This window comes from Chiloscyllium punctatum, chromosome 32 (assembly GCF_047496795.1).
Source record: "Chiloscyllium punctatum isolate Juve2018m chromosome 32, sChiPun1.3, whole genome shotgun sequence".
In the NCBI taxonomy this organism is placed as follows: Eukaryota; Metazoa; Chordata; class Chondrichthyes; order Orectolobiformes; family Hemiscylliidae; genus Chiloscyllium; species Chiloscyllium punctatum.
This window is the reverse complement of record NC_092770.1, coordinates 72,292,748-72,302,380: the sequence shown is the minus strand read 5'-3', so window position 1 is coordinate 72,302,380 and position 9,633 is coordinate 72,292,748. Positions and strand designations below refer to the sequence as shown.

General features: G+C 41.6%; 1 protein-coding gene across 2 annotated transcripts in view; it reads right to left on the bottom strand.

Moving 5' to 3' along the window:
• Nucleotides 1-1,031: 1,031 nt before the first annotated feature.
• Nucleotides 1,032-9,633, bottom strand: part of LOC140458275 (V-type proton ATPase subunit S1-like) — a 59,859-nt gene continuing 51,257 nt past the window's right edge. Inside the window, exon 11 of one of the 2 annotated variants that reach the window (XM_072552679.1) lies at nucleotides 1,032-1,094. The gene's annotated coding sequence lies outside the window, so the exon portion shown is untranslated. The remainder of the gene's footprint in view (nucleotides 1,095-9,633) is intronic. The other variant, XR_011953465.1, reaches the window with a different exon arrangement.

Sequence of the window (9,633 nt, the reverse complement as noted above, 5' to 3'; positions counted from 1 at the left end):
ATACCCCTTCATTTCTCTGCAACCTCCTCAACTTCTGGCTCCAGTAAATGCTCTCGCTTCTTCAGACTCTATCGTTCTTCATTTTTCCACATTCCTCAACTGTACTTACAGGAGTGGACTGATTACTCACATTAATTCACACTTAAGAAATTGATCTTTCATGGTCACTGCCTTGCTCCTTATCTAGAAATGTTCCCTCAACATTAACTACTCTGACTTACGTTCAGTCATGTTTCCTAATTCTATGACTTTCCTCGGTCCATTTTACTTCTGCAGAACCCCTTGAGATGTCTTTTTGCTATGTCTGAATAAACCAATACCTACTAGTGGAGTGATTCTTGCTGCTGTCTTGATGCTCCATAATTCCACTCTTAATTTCCGTGGAAATTCAAAAATCACTAGTCTTGCTGAATAAGATGCTGTTTTGTTTCCTTACCCTCCTCCTCTGCAAAGCATCCCATCTCCACCAACCTCCAACAAAACACACGCTCACTCTTATGGGTTGCACACAGAAAAATAACCATTGAGCTGGAGAACCTTGCCCCACTAAGGAGTTCATGCTTTTGTGGTGAAGCGAGGAATTTGATGCACAATGAATTTAAGTCAATGATACAGACTCACAGGATTAATAAAGCATCCTTGACCTTCTCTAACACAACCAGAATACAAGTAAATAGTGTAAGCACAACCAGCATTGTGAAGAAAAGCCAGCATTGTGTGCTTTGGTACATGTAACAGTGTCATTATTTTGGTACAGCGCTATCTTGTGGAACCTATTTCATTCCTGAAACATAATATACTACAAGGTCAATTGGAATTTCTTTCAAGGGAAATATTCGATTAGATATTGCTGTGAGATAAATGAGACTCTTTTTCACCCTGGATATATTCAGTTTTCACAAAAGAATAGCTCTTTATTTGGTTGAACCTGAAGACTGAACTGACAAGCCTGAGGAACATTCAACATTTTTTCAGAATTGGCCAATCCGTGGATCAATCTTGAACCAGACCAGTGTATCTCAACAAATCACATTCCAGGAATAAATGGAGGTACTGACTGCAAAGCTGGATGATAATTTCTGTGATACAGGGCTCTGAAAAATAATAAGTATAATAGGAGGTGAGGAAAATACTCGGTAGGTCTAGCAGCATCTGTGAAGACAGAAACAGAGTTAATGTTTCAAATACATTATGGCTTCTGTTTGGAACTGCAGCTTTGCTTTTATTTTCTGTAAAAGGTGTCTTACTTCAGTATCAGGAAATAATTACAACTATTATGCCAGGCTGAACTTGCTTTAAGACGATGAAAGGGTTTTATCAGCTACAATGGAGATATTGCTTTTTGTTCCAGAGTTCACAACTAGAGGTGAGTAATGTAAGATAATCGTGAATAAACTTAACAAGGAAATGTAGAGAAACAACATTGCTTGGAGAGTGGTTAGAAAATGGATCCACTTGGGGTAGTTGTAACAAAGGTATGAGTCTGCTCCCAGTGACCAATGGTGGGCAAAATAACTTAATGGGATGAATCTAAAAATTACACTCTTGCCATCAAAATAAATTAGAGCAAGTAAGTCCTCCCGCCTCAGAAGGTGAGTCAACCTTCTTGCCATCATGTGGTGAGAACCTAGTCACATGTCATTAATTGTACAACTTGCTGGAATTAACTTAGTGTTCCAAATTAACTTCTTCCTAATCGAAATACTTGATCTTTCAGATACTTGGTCAGATTTGGTGACTTGTTCTTCAACTTCCAATCTGAGTAAATTCTCTGCTGTTTCTGCCATTAGCAAAACTTAGAGCAAGGGTTCATGTTTTTCAATTTGATTGTAAGTACTACAACTGCAGTAGTTGCATCCAAGGGTTTCAAAGGTAGGAGGTGTCCCTGGGCAAAACTGAAGTAATGGCCATTCGTCAGTTTGTGACTTCAAGAGGGGGCTTAGCGCAGAAAACAGCACCTCATGACTGTAGTGTACAGTGTGACACTGATGTGAAAGGGTGGGTATTGGTAGCTGAAGGTCATGGTGCAGCTTCAATGTCAGAGACTATTGTTTGTGCTTGCAGAGCACATGGCAAATTACAAGTATAGCATGCAATTGGGAAGGCAAATGGTATGCTGGCTTTTGACACAAGAGGATTGACTAAAGGAGCACAGAGGTTTTACTGCAGCTATATGCAGCCTTGATAAGACTACACCTGGTGTATTATGGGGCCTTGGTAAGACTACACCTGGAGTATTTCATTCCTGAAACATAATATATTATGGTCTCCTTACCTACGAAGAATACCTGCCAAAGGTTCTCCAGAATGATTAGGGGTTAGCAGGTATCTTATATGAAGTGGGATTGGGTTGTCTGGGCCTGAATTCACCAGAAGTTGAGAAGAATGAGAGGGGATCTCATTGGTACATACAAAATGTTGACAGGTATGGAAAGACTGAATGACAGAATGATGTTTCTCCTGACTAGGCCAGGCATCAGGCTCTCAGGATATGGGGTTGGCCATTTCAGACTGAGATGGGGAGAAATTTCTTCCCTTACAAGGTGGTCATCCTTCTCAACCACAGAAGGCTGCAAGAATGAACTCATGGAATATATTTCAGGAAGAAATAGATACATTTCTAAAAGCTATTCGTGTCAACGGGCAGGGGCAGAGTTTTAAACATTGTGATTAAGTGCCAGCCATGATTATTTTTGAATGAGGAAGTGGGCTCAATAGTCTGAAAGATCTACACCTGCTCGTATTTTCAATGTTTCAAATACAATGTGCGCACTTGAAAAGCATGACAATATGTGAAGGTGAAAGGAGACAGTTGGCTAGTAGATTGAGGATGGTCTCCTGGCAGTCGGTGGATACTGCCATCAATCCAGGGAGTGAGCTATTTCTAAATCGAAAGGTCATGGTTAGTCAGGCAATGGGTTGAAATCAAGTGCAGGGTGTTAGCACTAATTCAGTCCAGGATATGGGCCACAATCAAACATGGGGAAAGAAGCAGAACCATGGGGGTTGTGAGAGTGTGTAATGTCTCTCCATGGGGACAAGGTACTGCAGTCAGTTTAAATCTGCTTGTATTAACAAAGGAATGGAATCAGGTCAGAGCTGGTTGAATGGGGTGGTGGCTCATTAAAACGCCGAATGACTCTGGCTTTGATCTGGAGAAGGTACAGGGCTGACAAAAGCGTATATACCTCGATTTTGAGAGCTACCGGGGTGAATTTGAAACATTGATCAAAACATAAGGGAGATTAACCAAAAAGGTGGGGAAGGTGAGGATTATCAGGAAAACAAGGATTATGAAACAGTCAAGGAGGTACAAAATGAAAGTGATCTTTTGGGTCATGGGGCAACCTGTATATCTGCAGCGAACACAAATTTTGAAGCTCAGATCAATTACACTGTCACTTATATTGTCAAGGCAACACAGAAAATGGGAGGACTAAGTAACATGTTCTTTTCTATATGAGGACAGGGTTGATGGCTGCAAGGTATAACAAAATGAGGGGCTATTTCAATAGGCAGTGATTAATCAACAGTCAATGGATCAGGGACTCTCAGACAAACCCTCATCTTCTCCATAGGTGATGACAGACCTTCATAAGTAACTGCCTCCAAGCATCTGTGACAAGCGACAAAAGGGCTGTCTTCTCAAATTACACGACAGTACAGAATCACATGGAGTGCATGCTGGTCAGGAACTTGGGCACGTGCAAAACTCACCTCTTGTAAGGGCGCAACCTACAAATAATCAGGGATAAGCTATCCTATTAATAGAATGGTGTGGTCTCACTTACTGTTCTCACGGATTTGCTGAAAATGAAAATGTGTCAAGGTTATTCGTGCATTCCTACAGCTCCACATGGACCACCCTTGAAGGCTCCTGAGAAATGGTAGCAGTAGCCACCACTTCATGCACAACGGATAGAGGGAAAAGGGGAGGATTCATAGATCTGATGCAGCTGTCTCTAGATGAATGAGAGTCAATATTGGAGGAGCCTCTGGGTGTCCTGAGACAACATCTCATATTTATGCCAGCTGCTGAATGTGGACTTACAATCATATAGACTGGATGGCAATTCATTTCCAGTAGTCCTAAACATAAAGGACCCCTTAATTTCAATACATCGGACCACATATCCTTCAACAAGCACCATCGAAGAACAGACTCCTGAAAATCACATTCTGATGTCTGGATCATTCATCCAATAGGATGCAGTGTATCCATTGAAGGTGTGCAGCATCATGGCAGTACGTTGCACCATAATCACCAAAGGGAAAGCAACAGGAAAACCTCTGAGGTAGATGATGGGGTGGAACCTGAGATGGGCGAGGAGGATTGTCAAAGAGATATTAAAAAGGGTAACATTCCAATGAGCCAGAGGGAACAAAGACAACCTGTTAGTGATCCACTTCCAAGATAACTAAGCTGCCCAGAGACAATTTCTGCACATGCTCTGTTCCTGTTTATACAGTCGGCTGTCAAGCATAGGCTTGCTGTATTCAACAATGCTCCTGGATTTAGATAGATTTTCATTTGCTCTATTTCTTCATTAAAACCATAACTTTCATTTTAACCCACATTATGATCTCATCCTCTCTGAGGGTATAAGTGCAGGTACAGACCTTGCCATGGACACACGAGCACTAAAGCAGCTGGGATATATTCCCCACTTCTGTGACCATCATGAATAATATCAAGCTGACTGACATTCCAAAATTGTTCCTTCTGCGCCTAATAATCTGTCTATCCCTGCGGTGCTACGGAAGGCAATTAACTTTTGTTTACCTTAGCAATGCCTGAGCATCCTTAACAATGTTACCCTCCTATGGAGTACAAAAGCATGTGCTATTCCCTCCAATAAACTCCAAAATTATGGTCATTGCCAATTCAAACCCTTGGATTTTTTTTTTAGATTAGATTACTTACAGTGTGGAAACAGGCCCTTCGGCCCAACAAGTCCACACCGACCCGCCAAAGTGTATCCCACCCAGACCCATACTCCTACATTTACCCCTTCACCTAACACTACGGACAATTTTAGCGTGGTCAATTCACCTAACCTGCAGATTTTCTATTATGACTTTGAGAAGGAAGTCAAAGGACAGTCCCTTCCCTTCTGGAGCCTGATAGTTTTAAGCTGCTGAGCGTGGGTAGGTGAACGTGTGAATTTCTTTGAAGTATGTCTTAATTAGAGTAACATAACATACATAAGCCTGTATTACAAATATATTTCAATCAAGAGATGGAAACTCAAGAATGGAGCTAAAGCAATTAGTCAAGATAAACTCAACCTCAGGATCTTGTCTTTCCTTATGACAATCCCAATGCTTTCTTTTCTTTTATTTATAACAAGTCCAGAATTTATTGCTGAACCTTATGGACCCTCAAGAACACAGTGGTGAGTTAACATCTTGAACTGCTGCAATCTATGTTGTGGAGGGACACTCACAGTACGCTGGGGAGGATGGTTTGCATTTTTAAGCCAGAGGTAATGAAGTTGATATAGTTAAACGTCAGTACGGTGTGTGTCATGAAAGGGAACTTTCAGGTGGTGTGTTCCGATGGGTCTGCTGCTCTGGTCTTCTCGGGGGGTTGAGGTCACAAGTTTGGAAGGTACTGTCAAAGGCAGCTCACTTTGTACGGCTGCTGGAAATGAAGGAGTGAATGTTTAAGATGGTGGATGGGGTTGATCAATTGGACCATTTTGTTTTGGATGGTGTCAATGTTCTTGCACATTTTGGAAGCTCCATTCATCCAACCAATTGGAGGATAATCCATCACATTTCCAGCTTGATTTTTGTAGATGGTAAATAGGCTTTTGGTGGTGGGTGACTGGAGGTGAATTTCACACTGCAGAATTGTGAATCGTTGGAATTCTCTACCCTGAAGGATTGCGGATACTTTTGTGTAGAATGTAGTTATGGCTGAGATAGACAGATGCTTGATCTTTCAGGGAATCAAGGGATATAGAAAGAGGAGGAGCAAATATAGGTGAAGCCCAAGGTCAACCAAGATCATATTGAAGAACAGTGCAGGCATGATGAGTGACATGGTCTTTGCCTGCTTCTCCCTTGTGTTCTCATGCTGTGTCCTGAGACTGAGAATGGCCTCCAGTGACCATTCTGTGTATCAGTGTACATAGTTATGATGTGAAAAACAGGAAGTCATTTTGCAAGGCTCACTTTCTTGGATGGAAATAGCAGCCAGACAAAAAAGACCATAATACTATATGACTAATTCAAAGATGAGCATTCCCATTAGCATGGTTCAATACTGGGGCTGTGTCTTTTTAAAAAAATGATATCTGTTGTGTTATCATCATTTTTTGTTCTTTCATTCAATTTACTGTTAACATTTATGCTGCTGACACAAGGATGATAGGATGGCAACAGAAATGAGGTTCCTGTTGACTTACTGTTTTTATTCACTGCCTTACGGAAGGAAATCCAATACAAGAGTTAATAGATGGATCTTATGTTTATATCAGTAAGCATCTGTTGAAGACAGTGAAATTTTAACAGAGAATTTGGGCTTTTATGGAGCTCTCAGATAGGTAGGGGAGGGAGTGGAGGTAATACATCTGTCACCCTCCTGCTGCCAGTTGCCATTTTCCTTTCAGCAGGTAAGGTAACAGATAAGCCTTCCACCCAGCCACAATCATTAAATTTATTGCCTCAAGTTCTCTAAGTAAGGAAGCACATCTTCCTGCAGCAATTGGTATTTTACTAATCAGGTCCTTCACCACATGGGAAGGTTAACAGATATACCCTAGTGGGCTTCTTGCGGGTGGGAGTGGGCCCTCCTGATTGGTTACCCTGGGCCCCCTGATCACCTGTACAACTGGAGTGCCTGCCTTCAGTAATTCAGATCCTACAACCCCCTCCCTAACTGCACCATGTGTTCTTACACCACATGGCAAAATGTTGTTGAAGAGGGCAGCTTAACACCACTTTCTCAATTTCAGTTGGCGATAAGCAATAAGTATTGGCCTAGTCAATGATGTCACGTCCTGCGAATGAAAGAAGAACCACCCCTCTCCTTGCCAGGAGGTATCTGACTACACTGACTTCGAGGAGCTTGGCACTATTTACCTCGGTCTGTTTAATCACTGCAGCTCCTGCCTTGTTCAATGTCAAGGAGGGATCCAGAACAATGACGTGGTTACGAGCTCACCAGCCCTAGGAAGACAGAGGCAAGGTCCACGCCTTCTGCTTGCCTGTACTCGTAAAACATCTGCTGTAGCTGTGTCAGACGACTGCTGTCCATACTACAACAATCTGCTGTTGTACCTCTTCCTGATGGACTTTCCCATACAGATGATCTATTATAAATGCTACATACTTGCTCATGTTGAGACCCTGAATGCTACTACTGAGCTGTGTGTCCTTAACTGATTCTTCAATTATTGGATCATTGAGTGTTTCCAGTCTCCCTCAAAATCTGCTCATCTTCTGCAAATGATATCCAACAAGGAGTGGCAATTTCTTTCTCCACAATGTGAAGAGAATACACTTGGGGAGTCTCTGGCTGGATTTTGCCTAAAAGTCCAATTTCCTTCACCAATGCCTGGAGCAATTTCTGTGGGATCTTGCCTGTAGCAGCAAAAATGTAATGCAAGATTCAAGCACACATATATTCCAAAGACAATGAAGCAGGGTTTCTGTATTTTACTGGCATCGGGTCTCCACAAGCATCAAGAGGAGTTGTGGTTAAAGTGGGAAACAGAATATTTGCAAAGAATTAAGCTGTTACTTCATATCTGGTTGAGAAACCCCTTTGTTGATCCCTCTCTCTCTCTTTCTCTCTCTCTCTCTCTATGTGATCTCTTACTGACAAAGACACTCTTTCTTCTATCAAGGGTCCACTCAACTGCTTGAGTTACCTTTCTTGGTTCCCTTCCTCACCATGGCCATGAACTACTGAAGTCCCTGTTACATTATCTGGTCTTTCTGGCTGAAGTGCATATCATGGTTGAATAACTGGCAACATGTATAATTTATGCGATCTGGGTATAATGCTAACTATATGAGGGTGAGGTGAAAGTGTGAGTGTTAGGCATGAGTTCTAATTGCTAAAGACTGGTAGTAGGTGAATGATACAGGTCTGATGATTAAGTAGCAGTTGAGGTTAACAATTGCAGTTATCAAACATTCACTGTTGAAGTTTTTGTGATGCCGCATCTAGATGATTGGAACTCAACTGCTGGTATTGACCTCACAGTATCCAGTCCGTATACCTTTGGGTATGGACCCGAAATGTTTCTGCCCCACTATGGTCAGCTCTTCTCCTCTCCACCAAAACCTCCAATACACAATCTGAAAGGGTTGGAGCCTACTCTTTGCATGTTGTCATTCCTCACTCTTTCTTAGACTTCATCCAAGTCTCCAAGTACGTGTTCCAGCCACAATGCAATTCCTCTTTAGGAGCAACAGAAATTGCTATTGAAACTCAGCAGGCCGGGCAGTATTTGTGGAGAAAGGGAGGACTGCAGATGCTGGAGATCGGTCGAAAGGTTTGTGCTGGAAAAGCACAGCAAGTCCAGCAGCATCCGAGGAGCAGGACAATCAATGTTTTGGGCATAAGTCCTTCATCAGGGCTTTTTTTTCAGTGCCACACTTTTGGACAGTATCTGTGGAGAAAGAAGAAAGTTAACATTTTGAGTCTGGTATGACTCTTCTTCAGATCACTGGACCCGAAATGTTAACTTTGCTTTCTCTCCATAGATGCTGCCAGACCAGTCCTTCACACTATCTGATTTTGTTTCAGATTTTCAGCATCCACAGTTCATTTGTTTTATTCCTCTTGAAAAGATGCAGGTTTGCTTTGAGCAGTGTCATCAAGCCATGCTTTGGACCATCTACTGAGGTTTGCAGCAGCTAACAAATGGCAGGGTTAACACTGCGTACACCAATCATTATAATGATTAGGCAAGTGAAGATTGGTCTGCTGCTTTTATCGTGATCACTGATAGCAAAATCCCATGCATTTTCAGGATCTATTTAATTTAACTCTGATGGAGTGTTTCTTCAGTTTTACAATCACAGGCCTGGTACAGAGTGAGCATTCTTTACATCAAACGATGTCCCTAACTTGGGAATCTGCAACCATTCCATTCATCTGCTCTCTTTTTAAATTCTGCTGTCAACTCTAAACAGGTAACTGATCACACTGCTGTCGGATTGTTGTCAATTCTGAACTGGTTCAGTGAAGGAAGGAAATCTGCAAATCCTATGCAATCTGATCTGTCATTAACTGTTGCTTTTGGGCTCTTGAGGTGCACTGTTGGTATCATGAGACCTGGGTTCAAGTCTCACCTGTTCCAGAGATGCGTCGTAACATCTCTGAAAAGCCAGCTTAGAGAAAATGTCTATTAACTCTATTGATCAACTTTTATCTCCCTGACAACTAGGGATAGACAATAAATGCTGATCTGGCTCATGAAGAATATCCAAAGTATCAATTTTTTTTAAAAATGCACTTACAGTTATAATGGCTTTCTGAATATATAAGGTGTTAATAGTCAGATTCCAGTCAAAGTTAATTCTTTCAGTTCCAGATATAATTAAAATCTGCGCTCTGATTTTCACACCTTAATTAACTGATATGTTTATAGTTAAAAGGGATTGCAAGAAAAG